The sequence below is a fragment of the Salmo salar genome, unplaced genomic scaffold, assembly GCF_905237065.1.
Source record: "Salmo salar unplaced genomic scaffold, Ssal_v3.1, whole genome shotgun sequence".
NCBI classification, from domain to species: Eukaryota; Metazoa; Chordata; class Actinopteri; order Salmoniformes; family Salmonidae; genus Salmo; species Salmo salar.
The window spans coordinates 64062-81651 of NW_025548366.1; the positions used below are offsets into that span (position 1 = coordinate 64062).

At 40.7% G+C, this 17590-nt stretch overlaps 1 long non-coding RNA gene across 5 annotated transcripts in view; it reads right to left on the bottom strand.

Moving 5' to 3' along the window:
* Window positions 1-15499: 15499 nt before the first annotated feature.
* LOC106602118 (fibronectin) overlaps window positions 15500-17590 on the bottom strand; it is a 41283-nt gene continuing 39192 nt past the window's right edge. For all 5 annotated transcript variants that reach the window (XR_006763524.1, XR_006763528.1, XR_006763527.1 and 2 more), the window contains 4 exons: window positions 17403-17528; window positions 17172-17314; window positions 16243-16336; window positions 15500-16053 (listed from right to left, as the gene is read on the bottom strand). This is a non-coding gene — a long non-coding RNA (fibronectin). The remainder of the gene's footprint in view (window positions 16054-16242; window positions 16337-17171; window positions 17315-17402; window positions 17529-17590) is intronic.

A 17590-nucleotide genomic window follows, 5' to 3' on the forward strand; every position in this document is an offset into this window, starting at 1 on the left:
CCTGATCTCATGAATTACCATATCATATCTGATCTCATAAATTGCCATATCATATCTAATCTCATAAATGATCATATTATATCTGATCTCATAAATTACCTTTAACTGATCTCATAAAGTAACATATCATATCTGATCTCATACATTACCATATCATATCTGATCTCATAAATTACCATATCTAATCTAATAACAGCTCCTTTTGGAGTTATTACAGCTTGATGATGTCATTGAGCAGCACTTTCTTAGGACATTTCTTTTCATCTTTTTAATGACAGAATGTAGAAATGTACCCAGGAAGGTTGTGGTGGTGGAGAACAGATCCCCTAATGCGCGTTCAAAACACCTGGGAACTCGAAATCTCTGACTTCAGGTCTTGCAAACTATCACGGATTACAAAGGGGAAAACCCAGCCGAGCTGTCCAGTGATGCGAGCCCACCAGGCGAAAGCTAAATTCCGTCTATGCTGCATCAAATAGTAACACTGATCCATGCAAGCGCCGCACTAACTGTTCTGGAGGACTGTGTTCAAGCTCTCTGTAGACAGTGTGAGTAAGACTTTTAAACAAGCTAACATTCACAAGGCCGCAGGGCCAGACGGATTACCAGGACATGCGCTGAACAGATGGCAAATGTCTTCACTGACATTTTCAACCTCGACCCTGACCCAGTCTGTAATACCCACGTTTCAAACAGGCCACCTTATTTCCTGTGCCCAAGAACACCAAGGCAACGTGGCGGGCCGCCCCCAGGTGGTGGGATAGGCAACAACATTCACCACGCTGACCCTCAACACGGGTGCCCCTCAGGGGGTGCGTGCTTAGTTCCCTCCTGTACTCCCCTGTTCACCTGTGACTGTGTGGACGTGAACAAATCCAACACTATCATTAAGTTTGCAGTTTGCAGACAACATGACGGTGGTAGGCCTGATCACAGGCGACGATGAAACAGGGAGGAGGTCAGAGACCTGGCTGTGTGGTGGGACAACAAATCTAAACCAAATAAAATAAAATTTAGTGGACAAATACACATTTTTAGCAGACGTTATTGTGGGTGTAGCGGAAATACTTGTGTTTCTGGCTCCAACAGTGCAGTAATATCTAACAATTCACAACAATACACACAATACACACAAATCTAAAAGTAAAATAATGGAATTAAGGAAAATACAACAACAACTCTCCCTCAACATCAGCAAGACAAAGGAGCTGATCTTGGACTACAGGAAACGGAGGCAGAGCACGCCCCCATCCCACATTAACAGGGCTGTAGGGGAACAGTTCGAGAGCTTCAAGTTCCTCGGTGTCCACATCACTAAGGGATTATCGTGGTCCACACACCAACAGTCGTGGAGGGCACAACAATGCCTCTTCCTGCTGAGAAGGATGAAAATATTTGGCATGGGCCTTCAGATCCTCAAGAAGTTCTGCAGATGTACCATTTAGAGAATCTTCACCGGCTGCATCACCGCTTGTTATGGTAACTGCTTGACATAACCTCAAGGTGCTACAGAAAATCTACAGAAAATCAGCAGACCGTCTTCTGATCTGCATGTGGGGAAAGGCGATAGCTACTAAGTTGAACAACTGAATGCGTTCTTCCTCTTTTAACAAAACGCCTCTGAATCAGAGAGGTGTGGGGGGCTGCCTTAATCAACGTCTATGTCATCACCGTCCGGGGAGCAGATGTTGTTGGGGGGTTAACTGCCTTTTGGTTACTGGCCCAACGTTCCTAACCACTAGATTAGCTGTCGTCTCTAGTGTGTTACTGGCCCAATGTTCCTAACCACTAGACTAGCTGTCGTCTCTAGTGTGTTTCTGGCTCAACGTTCCTAACCACTAGACTAGCTGTCGTCTCTAGTGTGTTACTGGCCCAACGTTCCTAACTGCTAGACTAGCTGTCGTCTCTAGTGTGTTACTGGCCCAGCGCTCCTAACCACTAGACTAGCTGTCGTCTCTAGTGTGTTACTGCCCCAACATTTCTAACCACTAGACTAGCTGTCGTCTCTAGTGTGTTACTGGCCCAACGTTCCTAACCACTAGACTAGCTGTCGTCTCTAGTGTGTTACTGCCCCAACGTTCCTAACCACTAGACTAGCTGTCGTCTCTAGTGTGTTACTGGCCCAACGTTCCTAACCGCTAGACTGGCTGTCGTCTCCTAGTGTGTTACTGGCCCAACATTCCTAACAACTAGACTAGCTGTCGTCCTAGTGTATTACTGGGTAAACGACCAGCCAGGCTTTTGAGTATCCCAAGAGGAGAGTTTCTTTCTACTCTTTGTAACAAAAGAAAATGGTACCAATAGCTCAAAGGACATTTTAAACACATCTTGACAATGTATTCATGTTGACATTATCCACATATAACAGAGTTGACCTTCAGATCAAATCAATTTTATTTGTCACATACACATGGTTAGCAGATTTTAATGCGATTCTATAATAATCCTTTTTTACACTATCATGCTGACTGAATCACACTCCAAACATACTATGTACAAACTGTCCTTATAATATTCACTAGTGAAGTCACCATAATGAATTCTCAAATTAGAATAATTTTTAATTTAGGCAATAATTAAAGCTCATGCTTCTTGCGTATCATGAGTGGTCCTATGCTCGCTGTAGGAACGTGTCACGACTTCCACCGAAGTCGGCTCCTCTCCTTGTTCAGGCTGCGTTCCTGGTCAACGTCACCGGCTCTCTAGCTCACCGCCGCTCCATTTTTCATTTATCCATTTGTTTTGTCTTGTTCCCTGCACTCCTGGTTTTCATTCCCCAATCACACTACATGTATTTATTCCTCTGTTCCCCCTCATGTGTTTGTGTGTGATTGTTTCGTGTTATGTGTCATTTTTGACATGCTATATTCTGGTGTGCATTTAGTCCGTGTTTTATATCACGAGGTATGTTTATTTGATGGTACTTTATTATTGGGACTGTTTGCGCGTTTTTGCACTTTGGCATATTGGATGGAGGTTTCGACGCAGTGGTGTCCGTCTGTTGGTTTCTCCTGCCTAAATAAAGTGTGCGCCTGTTCACAGCTCTCTGCTCTCCTGCACCTGACGTCGCTCCCAGTACGCACACCATTGACAGAACGCATACAGAAAATTACAGTCCTCTATAAGACTGTTCCAGCAACTTTGTAAATGCATAACCAGGTCAGCTCAGTGTTTGAAAACGGTTTGAGATACAGTGTCCTCTAATTATTGGGATAGGGAAGTATTTTATATTATTTTTTCTCTATACTCCAAAAGATTGTATTTGAAATCAAACAATGACTATAAGGTTAAAGTGCAGACTGTCATCTTCAATTTGAGGGTATTTTCATCCATTTAGAAATGACAGCACGTTTTGTACATAGTCCCCCATTTTTCTATCTATAACACCTAGGGCTCTATTTTAACAAACCTAACACAATGGTAAATCTAAGGGCTCTATTTTAACAAACCTAACACAATGGTAAATCTAAGGGCTCTATTTTAACAAACCTAACACAATGGTAAATCTAAGTGCAGGTGGTAGTGCTATAGATTCAGGGGTCAGAGATATTTGGGCTATTTTCACTATTACAATTATCGATTGCACTTGCTGGCGTTGAGTGCGGAAGGGATGTTTTTTTAATAACCTCTTACATCTAGACGTTCCGCTAGCGGAACACCTGCTGCAATATCCAATGATAGGCGTGGCGCGAAATACAAACTCCTCTAAAATACAAAAACTTCAATTTTCAAACATATGACTATTTCACAGCATTTTAAAGATAAGACTCTCCTTTATCTAACCACACTGTCCGATTTCAAAAAGGCTTTACAACGAAAGCAAAACATTAGATTATGTCAGCAGAGTACCAAGCCAGAAATAATCAGACACCCATTTTCAAGCTAGCATAATGTCACAAAAACCCAGAAGACAGCTAAATGCAACACTAACCTTTGATGATCTTCATCAGATGACAACCCTAGGACATTATGTTATACAATACATGCATGTTTTGTTCAATCAAGTTCATATTTATATCAAAAACCAGCTTTTTACATTAGCATGTGACGTTCAGAACTAGCAAACTTCCGGGGAATTCGCTAACATTTTACTAAATTACTCACGATAAACGTTCACAAAAAGCATACCAATTATTTTAAGAATTATAGATACAGACCTCCTCTATGCACTCGATATGTCCGATTTTAAAATAGCTTTTTGGTGAAAGCACATTTTGCAATATTCTAAGTACATAGCCCAGGCATCACGGGCTAGCTATTTAGACACCCGGCAAGTTTAGCACTCACCAATATCAGCTTTATTATAAAAGTTTCATTACCTTTTGTTGTCTTCGTCAGAATGCACTCCCAGGACTGCTACTTCAATAACAAATGTTGGTTTGGTCCAAATTAATCCATCGTTATATCCGAATAGCGGCGTTTTGTTCGTGCGTCCTAGACACTATCTGAAATGGTAAATCAGGGTCGCGCGCATGGTGCAATTCGTGACAAAAAAAATCTAAATATTCCATTACCGATTCAAGCATGTCAACCGCTGTTTAAAATCAATTTTTATGCCATTTTTCTCGTAAAAAGCGATAATATTCCGACCGGGAATCTCCTTTTAGCTAAACTGAGGAAAGTAAACAAAGCTTTCGGTCGACGCGGCACGCGACTGAGTCTCACAGTAATGTAACCAGCCACTACCCAAACGCAGCTACTTTGTTTCAGCCAGAGCCTGCAAAGCCACGATTCAGCTTTTTGCCGCCTTCTGAGACCCTATGGCAGCCATAGGAAGTGTCACGGGACAGCTAAGATCCTCACTCTTCAATAAACAGAGACAAGAAGAACGACACCTTGTCAGACAGGCCACTTCCTGCCTGAAACCTTGTCAGGTTTTTGCCTGCCAAATGAGTTCTGTTGTACTCACAGACACCATTCAAACAGTTTTAGAAACTTTGGAGTGTTTTCTATCCATATGTAATAAGTATATGCATATTCTAGTTACTGGGTAGGAGTGGTAACCAGATTAAATCGGGTATGTTTAATATCCAGCCGTGAAAATACTGCCCCCTAGCCGAACAGGATAAACAAGTTGTGGGTGTGACTAGGCTTGGCCCTTCACTGGTCAATCAGAACGTGCTCCGTGACGAAATATGTGGTTTCTTCAGGTTGTGTATTTTCGGTCTTTTATGTATTGCCTTGAAATCAACTCCAATTCCAATGTCAGTCCGTTATAGTTTGTTAAATGGCTTACAGAAACAAATAACTAAATGTAGACCTACGTCACGCCTGCTCCCGCTCCTCTTCCCTGGCACTTGAAGGCGCCAGGCTCCCCAGCATTACGCACTCCTGCCACCATCATTACGCACACCTGCCTTCCCCCATCACACACATCAGATATTATTGGACTCAACTGGACTCAATCACCTGTGTCATACCTCCCCTACAGTATATCTGTCTGTTCCCAAGCTCTGTTCCCGGCTTAAGGATTAATGTTAGTATGTCATTATGTTACCTGGTGCTGACGCTGTTCCTGTCCTGTTTAATGTCTGTGCTATATTAAATATTGACTCCCCGTACCTGCTTCTCATCTTCAGCGTTGGTCTTTACAACCTATCCAATCTTTGCTAAATAGTTTAACTTGACCCATTTGCAGTCCACATTGTTCTAAGTAATTGCATGGCTTCAATAGTATTCACACTGATATAGGTGCTAGGCCTACTGTAAATTGCATTACGGCTAAGCATGGACATGCCAAACATTGTCAATAAGCAAGATTAAATTCATTGTTGATAAGGCCTAATAAGAGAATGAATAATTCGAATCAAATTAAATATTTTAAATATTCTATGTCACACTTACAGGCACCATCATTTCTCCCGTGGGCATATAATATTAAAACAATGCAGACTATGGAGGGTTTAACGCACATCCAAACGGGACCTGCATGGCTAAAATAGTCTGGGCCTTCCTGCAATGTATAGATAAAAAGGGGATTGTCAACTCACTGTTTATTCCTCTCAAACCTGATATTTTAATAAAGCTTTGGTGATTTAGATTTATTTCCAAGCAGTCTCTAGAACCAAACCCTTTAAAACTTGTTGGGGCTAGGGGGCAGTATTTTCACGGCCGGATAAAAAATGTACCCGATTTAAACTGGTTACTACTCTTGCCCAGAAACAAGAATATGCATATTATTAGTAGATTTGGATAGAAAATATTCTAAAGTTTCTAAAACTGTTTGAATGGTGTCTGTGAGTATAACAGAACTCATATGGCAGCCAAAAACCTGAGAAGATTACAAGCAGGAAGTGGCCTGTCTGACAATTTGTGGTCCAACTGTTGCATCTCTATCAAAATTACAGTATCTTTGGGGTTACGTGACATGTTCTAAGGCTTCCATTGGCTCTCTGAAGGCGCCAGAAAGTGGATTGGGGAGTCTGCTGTCTCTGGGCAAGGTACAGGAACTCTGTTTGAGAGTGGTCTGCCTGGTGGCTCAGAGCCTGGAAATGCACGGTCACGAGAGATCACCATGTTTTTCTTTCCCTATTTGAATGAATACAACGTTGTCCGGTTGGAATATTATCGCTATTTTACGAGAAAAATCGCATAACAATTGATTTTAAACAGCGTTTGACATGCTTCTAAATACGGTAAAGGAACATTTTGAAATTTTTGGTCACGGAGCTATTTGAATATAACTATGGATTATTTGGAACCAAAACAACATTTGTTGTTGAAGTAGAAGTCCTGGGAGTGCATTCTGACGAAGAACAGCAAAGGTAATCCAATTTTTCTAATAGTAATTCTGAGTTTACTGAGCCTCGACGTTGGCGAGTGTCTAAATAGCTAGCCGTGATGGCCGAGCTATGTACTCAGAATATTGCAAAATGTGCTTTTGCCGAAAAGCTATTTTAAAATCTGACACCGCGATTGCATAAAATAATTGTTATGTATTTTGTGAACGCTTATGCTGAGTAATTTAGTAAATTCACGGAAGTTTTCGGTGTGTATGCTAGTTCTGAACATCACATGCTAATGTAAAAAGCTGGTTTTTGATATAAATATGAACTTGATTGAACAAAACATGCATGTATTGTATAACATAATGTCCTAGGAGTGTCATCTGATGAAGATCATCAAAGGTTAGTGCTGCATTTAGCTGTGTTTTGGGTTTTGTGACATATATGCTTGCTTTGAAAATGGCTATGTGATTATTTCTGGCTGGGTACTCTCCTGACATAATCTAATGTTTTGCTTTCGCTGTAAAGCCTTTTTGAAATTGGATAATGTGGTTGGATTAAAGAGAGTCTTATCTTTCAAATGGTGTAAAATAGTCATATGTTTGAGAAATTGAAGTTATAGCTTTTTTAAGGTTTTTGTATTTTGCGCCACGGTCTTCCACTGGCTGTTGAATAGAGTGGGACGCTCACGTCCCACGTTTCCCATAGAAGTTAACCTCTCTAGGGTATGTCGTCCCACCTACTCAACAGCCAGTGGAATCCCGTGGCGCGATATTCAAATACCTTAGAAATGCTATTACTTCATATTTATATCAAAAACCAGCTTTTTACATTAGCATGTGACGTTCAGAACTAGCATACCCACCGCAAACTTCCGGTGAATTTACTAAATTACTCAGCATAAGCGTTTACTCAGCATAAGCGTTCACATTTTGCAATATTCTGAGTAGATAGCTCGCCATCACGGGCTAGCTATTTTGACACCCACCAAGTTTGGCCCTCACCAAACTCCGATTTACTATAAGAAAAATTGGATTACCTTTGCTGTTCTTCGTCAGAATGCACTCCCAGGACTTCTACTTCAATAACAAATGTTGGTTTGGTTCAAAATAATCCATAATTATGTTCAAATATCCTCTGTTTTGTTCGTGCATTCAAGACACTATCCGAAGGGTGACAAAGGGTGACGCGCCCGATGCGTTTCGTGACAAAAAATTCTAAATATTCCATTACCGTACTTCGAAGCATGTCAACCGCTGTTTAAAATCAATTTTTATGCGATTTTTCTCGTAAAAAGCGATAATATTCAGACCGGAAACCCTGTTTTCGTTCAAAGACGAAAAAATAAAAACATGGTGTCGGCTCGTGCACGTCCCCCAGTCTCATTGTTCTCTGATCGACCACTATCCAAATGCGCTACTGTTTTTCAGCCATGGCCTGCAAAGTCATCATTCAACGTTTTGCCGCCTTCTGAGAGCCTATGGGAGCCGTAGGAAGTGTCACGTTACAGCAGAGATCCTCAGTTTTCAATAAAGAGAGTGTAGAAGGCCAAGAAATGGTCAGAGAGGGCACTTCCTGTAAGGAATCTTCTCAGGTTTTTGCCTGCCATATGAGTTCTGTTATACTCACAGACACCATTCAAACAGTTTTAGAAACTTTAGGGTGTTTTCTATCCAAAGCCAATAATTATATGCATATTCTAGTTTCTGGGCAGTAGTAATAACCAGATTAAATCGGGTACGTTTTTATCCGGCCGTGCAAATACTGCCCCCTACCCTAGAGAGGTTAACAACAGTATTGACTACTTCACGATTGCATTGGGCAGACATAAAACAAAGCTTTCATTGAAAGGAGGGGAGGCTATGCTTGGTTTCTAATCAAATAAAACGAAATCGGGATTTGTTTTTGTATGTTTCTAAATATGAAGTATACAGGCACCAAAAGCACATTAGGCAACTATTGTTCCATGTGCATATGGGCAGTTTGAGTCACGGCTGGATAGAATGCGTTTCTACTGTCAAAATTCATGACATAACTAACTGCATCACCGCTAAAACCAGCTTTTGGTTGGTTTTTGGTTGGTCTTCGGTTGGAAAATGCCAGTACGCCAGTTTTTAAATGAGGAAATTGCAAACTAACGTGGGTTTGACACTAGCGCCGTCTTAACGCCGGCCAAAAATAGAGCATTAACATCCTAAGAACCGTTTTTGGAAGAATGGGTTCTTTCATGATTCTTTAGAAGCCAAGAAGGGTTCTACATAGAACCATATATCATATTTCAGGGAGATTTTCTGAATAGTTGGTTAACTGTAATATCTGTGTTTTTGCATTGATTGGTTGTGTCACGTCCTGACCAGTAAAGGGGTTATTTGTTATTATAGTTTGGTCAGGACGTGGCAGGGGGTATTTGTTTCATATGGTTTTGAGTGTGGCTTTATGTAGAGGGGCGTTTTATTTATGTTTCCGGGGGTTTTTGGTTTAGTTCTATGTTGTACAGTTCTATGTCTGTTTCTAGGGTGTTTATTTCTATGTTTAGTATTTGGGATTGGGGCCTTCAATTGGAGGCAGCTGGTTATCGTTGCCTCTGATTGAAGGTCCTATAATTAGGGAGTTTGTTTGTTTTGGGGATTGTGGGAGATTGTTCTTTGTACTGCTGTGTGAGCATACAAGACTGTTTGTCGTCCGTTCATCGTTTTCTTGTTTTGTTTTCGTGTTAAATAAAATGAGCATTCACATACCCTCTGCATTTTGGTCCATCCATTGTGACGACCGTGACAGGTTGATTAATTTTATGCTACACAAAGATAAATAACATAATATTTCCTAAACTAATCCAATCTGTTAGTAATTGTATTTATTGTACCTATTACTGAGATGGTTGTTCCAGTTAAGATTATTGAGGTAGTCTCAGTATTCAATCTTCATTACCCTGGCAGTCATTCTGAATGCAGGTTGCGTGTGAATAATAACCCCACTTGTTGGATTTCCTAACTCTGGTTGTATTCCAATTCGAATTACACATCACTTTGCAAACCAGCATAATGTGACTTGCAGGCCTGATGTGGCTTGTAAACCAGGAAATTCCAAACACCACTGTGTCAGGGTATAACTAGGCCCTCGAAAGGCCTTATATACTGTATGTAATATATTGTCATAAATAATACAAATTGTACGGCTAATATGGATTGTGAGTGCTGTTATCAGTGATTTTCAACGTGGCCATGTGCAATGCCAAGCATCGGGTGGAGTGGTGTAAAGCTTGCCGACATTGGACTCTGGAGCAGTGGAAACGTGTTCTCTGGAGTGATGAATCACGCTTCACCATCTGGCAGTCTGACGGACAAATCTGGGTTTGGGGATGCAAGGAGAATGCTACCTGCCCCAATGCATAGTGCTAATTGTAAAGTTTGATGGAGGAGGAACAATTTTCTTTACTGTTTGAGCAAGACAATGCCCCCATGCACAAAGCGAGGTCCATTCAGAAATGTTTTGTCGAGATCGGTGTGGAAGAAATTGACTGGCCTGCACAGAGCCCTGACCTCAACCCCATCGAACACCCTTGGGATGAATTGGAACTCCAACTGCGAGCCAGGCCTAATCACCCAACATCAGTGCCTGACCTCACTAATGCTCTTGTGGCAGAATGGAAGCAAGTCCCTGCAGCAAAGTTCCAACATCTATTGGAAAGCGTTCCCAGAAGTGTCTGACACACAGGAGTTTGGTAGCAAGTCCTCAAAGTATGAGTGAAATCACTGCCCTTTTAACCAAATTAAAGTGGAAATGCACCCCCAACCTGAACAAACATTTCTTAGCACATTTCTAGTAAAGATAAAATACAGGAACACACACCCAGATTCTAATCTAATCAATTTGAATGTTCTGACCAGATAACAGGGATGTTCCTGATAACCAGTCTACCCAACATACAATTTCAATCCAGTCACTTTAAAAATACATCAACCAGAAAACATACAATTGAATAAATATCCAAATGTGCAGCTCTTTAAAAAACCAAATGCAACAATTTGATTCACACAGTAATATACATTTTATCAATTAAAGTTTTCATGAGTCATTACACCTCTCCTGGCATCAGTGACCCCAGGACTTCTGTGGAAATGTCTCTTCCCTGAAACCTGGTCTCAGTGCATTTTGTATTATTCTTTATGTAAATCCGTGACACTCCATTTAGTATGATATGTTAGGTATGGATAAGTAATATAGATGGTTACTTAAGGCATAAACTAAAATAGGGTGGTTGGTTAGTGTGGATAGGTAGGCAATCATCTAGCAACCCAAAGGTTTGGATTTGGACAACTTTAGCATTTTCATCATGGACAACATTTGCATTTTAGCTAATTGGCAACTTTTCATCTATTTTCATCTACTTACTACATTTTAGCTACTTTGCAACTACTTTGCATGTTAGCTAACCCTTCCCCCTGACCCTAAACGTTTTAGCTAACCCTTACCCTAACCTTAACCCTTTTAGCTAACCCTTCTTGTAACCCTATCATTAACCTTAATTTCAGCTAACCCTTCCCCTAACCTTAACCCTTTTAGCTAACCCTTCACCTGACCCTAACCTTAACCCTTTTAGCTAAACCTTCCCCTAACCTTAACCCTTTCAGCAAACCATTCACCTAACCTTAACCTTTTAACCCAACATTCTGTAAAAGGGAAAAGTTAATGAAACACTAACTATCACACCATTGAATCTGAGAAATGGTTCAGTCAAAACAAACAATAACTCACTATTAATGTATAGCAAACTTGCAGTAGACAAACGAGACTATGACCCCAGTACAGAAACTCCAGAGGGTATCTTCCCCCACAGAAAATGTTCTGAATGACAGAGTATTATAACAGATATTTGTGGCTTTTCTCTGGTTGTAAGGGTTTAGTTGCTATATTGATCTGTAAGAAACATTATTTACTGCAGTACTCTCACCTGTTAAAGTGTGTGTTTCCATCTGTGTGCATTGATTGATAGTTTAATATTTAACACAAACACCATCATCCCTTTTCCTGGGCTTGTTGGCATACATTTTTTTTAATTTATCCATTATTTTACCAGGTAAGTTGACTGAGAACACATTTTCATTTGCAGCAACAACCTGGGGAATAGTTACAGGGGATGAAGGAGCCAATTGGAAACTGGGGATTATTAGGTGACCATGATGATTGAGGGCCAGATTGGGAATTTAGCCAGGACACCAGGGTTAACACACCTACTCTTACAATAAGTAACATGGGATCTTTAATGGCCTCAGAGAGTCAGGACACCCATTTAATGTCCCATCCGAAAGACAGCATCCTACACAGGGCAATGTCCCCAATCACTGCCCTGGGGCATTGGGATATTTTACTTTAGACCAGAGGAAAGAGTGCCATCTACTGGCCCTCCGACACCACTTCCAGCAGCATCTGGTCTCCCATCCAGGGACTGACCAGGACCAACCCTGCTTAGCTTCAGAAACAAGCCAATAGTGAGATGCAGAGTGGTATGCTCCCAGACATGTATGTGTCATCATCAATATCCAGTCTGCGTTGTTGGATTCTCCACTTCCTCTCCACCTGCATTTGCATAGATCGTTGTTTCTATGTATTTCTTATGTAAATAATTGAGCTTGACTTAGCTTAACCAGTACTAAGTGTTAGGTTCTAAAAGAGTAAAGACTCGACGGACGATTAGTAAATCTCAAACCAAGTTTATTCCCCCACTGGGTCAGACAGCTGAACAGACCAAGACATACTATTCCCACAAGCACTGGTATTTAACCCTCCCTCCTATGCTGAGTCTCCTCCTTACACATCTGAACAGCCAATACACCTCTGTTGCTAGACAGGACATGAGTATTATCTGTTCTTCCTCACTTCATCGGACCTGACCTCGGCCCAAATTCCTCACTCCTCCCCAACTCACGGTGGTCCTGTTGACTTGTATCAGACTGTGGTTCTTCTCCTTCCAATAGGATTCCTGAAGTCTAACAATAACATTTTCTGACAGACTGTACATGTTCTGCATTCCCCTCTCTCCCTCAGTGATATGAATAAGGATGTTTCATATTTTCAAGTTTAGAACCCATCATAAGAAACCAATGGGATAGTCCCAAAAGTGCAAACTCTGCGCAACTGTCAACACAATACTGTTATTGAGTAAAATATATTTAAAACACTTAGTTCTACATCTCTAAAACCGATTGTCCTGTACATATTCTGCCCCCCAATCAAGTATATTCAGTATTTGACATAGCTATGTACTTTGGCCGTAGCCATGAAGTGCTTTGAAAGGCTGGTAATGGCTCACATCAACACCATTATCCCAGAAACCCTGGACCCACTCCAATTTGCATACCTCCCAAATAGATCCACAGATGATGCAATCTCCAATGCACTCCACACTGCCCATCACCAACAAACTAGAATGGTCCAAACACACCAAGACAGTCGTGAAGAGGGCACGACAAAGCCTATTCCCCCTCAGGAAACTAAAAAGATTTGGCATGGGTCCTCAGATCCTCAAAAGGTTCTACAGCTGCAACATCGAGAGCATTCTGACTGGTTGCATCACTGCCTGGTACGGCAATTGCTCTGCCTCCGACCGCAAGGCACTACAGAGGGTAGTGTGTACGGCCCAGTACATCACTGGGGCTAAGCTGCCTTCCATCCAGGACCTCTACACCAGGCAGTGTCAGAGGAAGGCCCTAAAAATTGTCAAAGACCCCAGTGATAGACTCATAGACTGTTCTCTCTACTACCGCATGGAAAGCTGTACCGGAGTGCCAAGTCTAGGACAAAAAGGCTTCTCAACAGTTTTTACCCCCAAGCCATAAGACTCCTGAACAGGTAATCAAATGGCTACCCGGACTATTTGCATTGTGTGCCACCCCCTCCCCCGCCCAACCCCACTTTTACGCTGCTGCTACTCTCTGTTTATCATATATACATAGTCACTTTAACTATACATTCATGTACCTCAACTGGCCTGACCAACCAGTGCCCCCACACATTGGCTAACCGGGCTACCTGCATTTTGTCCCGCCACCCACCACCCGCCAACCCCTCTTTTATGCTACTGCTACTCTCTATTTGTCATATATGCATAGTCACTTTAACCATATCTACATGTACATACTACTTCAATCAGCCCGACTAACCGGTGCCTGAATGTAGCCTCGCTACTGTTATTTTTCACTGTTTTTATTTCTTTACTTACCTATTGTTCAACAAATACCTTTTTTGCACTGTTGGTTAGAGCTTGTAAGTAAGCATTTCATTGTAAGGTCTACACCTGTTGTATTTGGCTCACGTGACAAATAAACTTTGATTTGGCCCAGTTGTGGTTCCACCTGCTAAGTCCCCAAGAAACACTAACACATTACAACATAATCAGACAGTGCACAACATTATCATATCTGGTGACATGGAGAAAATACATCTTACCAGTCCTTTAGAGTTGGAGAAAAAAAACATACTTTTTTGTATATTGGTGTTTGTCAAAAGGAAGATAAATTGTACTGAGTGAGGAAGAAATGTAATATTGGAGTAAATTGTCCTTCTGGGTCAGTAGCCTACACTGGGTGTAATATTGGAGTAAGTGTCCTTGTGTGTCAGTAGCCTGCACTGGGTGTAATATTGGAGTAAGTGTCTTTGTGGGCCAGTAGCCTACACTGGGTGTAATATTGGAGTAAGTGTCCTTGTGGGCCAGTAGCCTACACTGGGTGTAATATTGGAGTAAAGTGTCCTTGTGGGCCAGTAGCCTACACTAGGTGTAATATTGGAGTAAAGCATTTTTTATCTCTAAAACCCATTGTCCTGTCCTGTATGTATTCTGTCTGCCCAATCAATCATACTCATTATTTGACATAGCTATGTACTTTGACCCAGTTGTGGTTCCATCTGCTCAGTCCCCCCAAACACATTCCAAAATAATCAGATAATGCATAAAATGATAATTTCTGGTGAAATTGAGAAAATACATTTTACATTTTATAGTCTTTGAGGGTGGAAACTGGATGAATCCAAATATGATATATTGGTTTGTAAATAAGACGAGGGTAACAAAATGTACTGAGTGATCACAAAATGTAAGACTGGAGTTGTTTCCTCATGTGTTATTAAAGATCAAACAAGCCCACATTCTGTCAACATCAGTATAGACATTACCTTATTTGGACAAACAATTATGAACTAATAATAACTAATATACCACTGGACGAAAGGTTCAGATACAAGGTAACATGTGGTTAATTTGGGCTTCTCCAGAAAACGTGTGGGTGGTTGGAATCAGGAAGTATGAGGAACTTAAGTTCAGTCAACTGAAAGTTCATGTTACAGAATATTGCAGATTTTTAAATGTGAATATGTTATCCAACAGGAGTATTGTGTTGCTGGTTGGGCAGTTTGCACTTTTGGGACTATCCCATTGGTTCCTTTGTACTGGGTAAGCTAAGTGAAAAATATATGCTAACATTACCAGAGAGGTCAAAGACCAAACTGATCCTAGATCAGCATTCTTATTACTCTGGGACGCTTTGTGAATACAGGCTCTGGTCACATGTCCATGCATGACACAACACATCTAGTGGTCAATTATGGTACTGCTGTAACTTTACTGATAAGGAATATTTTCTATCTATTAACTAAAATGTTTTTACTGTGCTATGTCAACTAATAACTGATACCATTTAGAAGAAACACACTGGAGTTACTATTAGTACGTTACAACACTTAGTAAACAGTATACCAGACAAGTAAATTAGATACCTGGATCACAGTATATAGATGTATTTAATCAGTAGAATGAACACATGGTACATATGGAACAGAATGGAAGCAAACATAGAACACTGCTGCATTTGAAATGTATTGATAGCTGTAAAAACTTCAATGAAAACAGTATCTTGTTAAATTGTTATGTGCACACCATAATGGTAAAAATTGTAAATATGGTAAAGACATTTTTTTATTAACCAGAGTTAGAGCCAACTAGACCACAGTTCCACTCCCCAGGGCCTGATGAATGGTGGACAAACTCCACATAGACATGGTCTCTTTAAAGACATCAAATACGTCTTTCAATGTAGTTACAAATAGAAACAAAAACAGGTTCAGCCTAACACAGGGAAAACCAGTTCAACTCTATAAGATAGGGAATTACATTTAGCTATTATAATTAGACTACGGGGTGAACGGTTTTTCACACACCCAGTATTTTGGAATAGCACATGGTGCAAACTTCCAACTCTTCAATGGGTCTGATGCCGTCTGTGAGATCTCAACACACTCGTCATGCATGTTATTTGGTTCCCCTTCCATCCAATAGCTATAAACAACACAGAGAATCAGAGTTGAAAATCATCCAATACAACAGAGAATATTAACCTAGTCCCCAGGCTCAGTTGTTACCATTCGACAGAGGGAGAGAGAGAGCTGGCTGAGGACGAGATTATCAGACTGTAAAAAGTCATTTATTACAACAGAAAAAAAAATCCTCCAGAACCTGTTCACTCACGTAGGTTTAAATAGTGTTATGCCAATCCACTCCCAGATTCCGTCTTTTTATATGTACCAATCCAGACATTCTTCTTAAATCCATGGATAAATATCTATAATAGAATTTTAGAAGAAAAACAATGGCCATCATTTAATCTCCACAGCAGAGAAACACTTTTACATGTTATAAATAATAGTAGAGGTAGTATAGTAGTAGAAGTAGTCTAATAGTAGTAGTAGTAGTAGTAGTAGTAGTAGTAGTAGTAGTAGTATAATGTACTCAGCCTGGTAACTAGAAATACAAGGGGATTTAGGATGTTTGAAAAGGTCCTAAGTACTTCCCTTTATTCCTTCCTCGGCGCTCACAATGTTTTTTATTTTTATTTTGCCGAGCACTGGTGCAAACTCATGATGCCCAGAAGCGTGCTCAGACCACACAGACCAAGCACTCTGCTCTGACGACTGCACCATGGCAGTTCACAATGATCTAGCAAGCTGGGAGAGTACTTGACGGAAACAGCCCATAGCCCTAACCCCGAACCATTTGAGTTGTTTCTGTTTCAACCCTGTTACCACACAGAATGAACCCTGTAACCACACAGAATTAACCCTGTAACCACACAGAATTAACCCTGTAACCACACAGATATAACACTGTAACCACACAGAATGAATGCGTCAAAACTAGACTTTCATCCAGATTAGGTCGAATTTCAAAGTGAGACTATTAGATCAAGTTTCAGCCTCAGCTACTTCACTGTAGTATAATTAGAGATATCTCAAGCACACTTGCTTTGCTGACAGGAAGTATATTTTATAAATTGACAGTGACATGAACATTGGTGATACAATCGGTTACACATGTTGAATACTAGTCAGAGAAGTAGAGAATAATCATAATAATAATGAAAAGTAGTATTATAGTATTACTAATGTATTATCTATTACCTGTTCTTCTCTGCTGTTTATAATAACATCATCTGCACCCATTGCTCTGCATGCCTTCTGACCTCCCCCACCTGTGTCCATCGTGGAGGAGACAAAGTAACAGCTGGTGCCAAACTTCCACCATCCATCCAGACAGGGTTTCTCTGAGATAAACACAACAGAGCAGCAGGCATTTAAAAGTATGAATTAAAATTATACTTCTAAAATAAGAAAATTAAAGACTGCACTCACCATAGAACCAAAGCCTGGTCTGTAACTGGTCTCTCTCAGTGGTCCTGGTATTTAGACTATTCTGTAGCTGGTCTCTCTCTTCAGTCAGGGTGTTGTAACTGGTCTGTAGCTGGTCTCTTTCTGCATCTGTAAAAGGGAAAAGTCAATCAAATTGTGTAACAGTCAAAACATTGACTACAATTATTTTT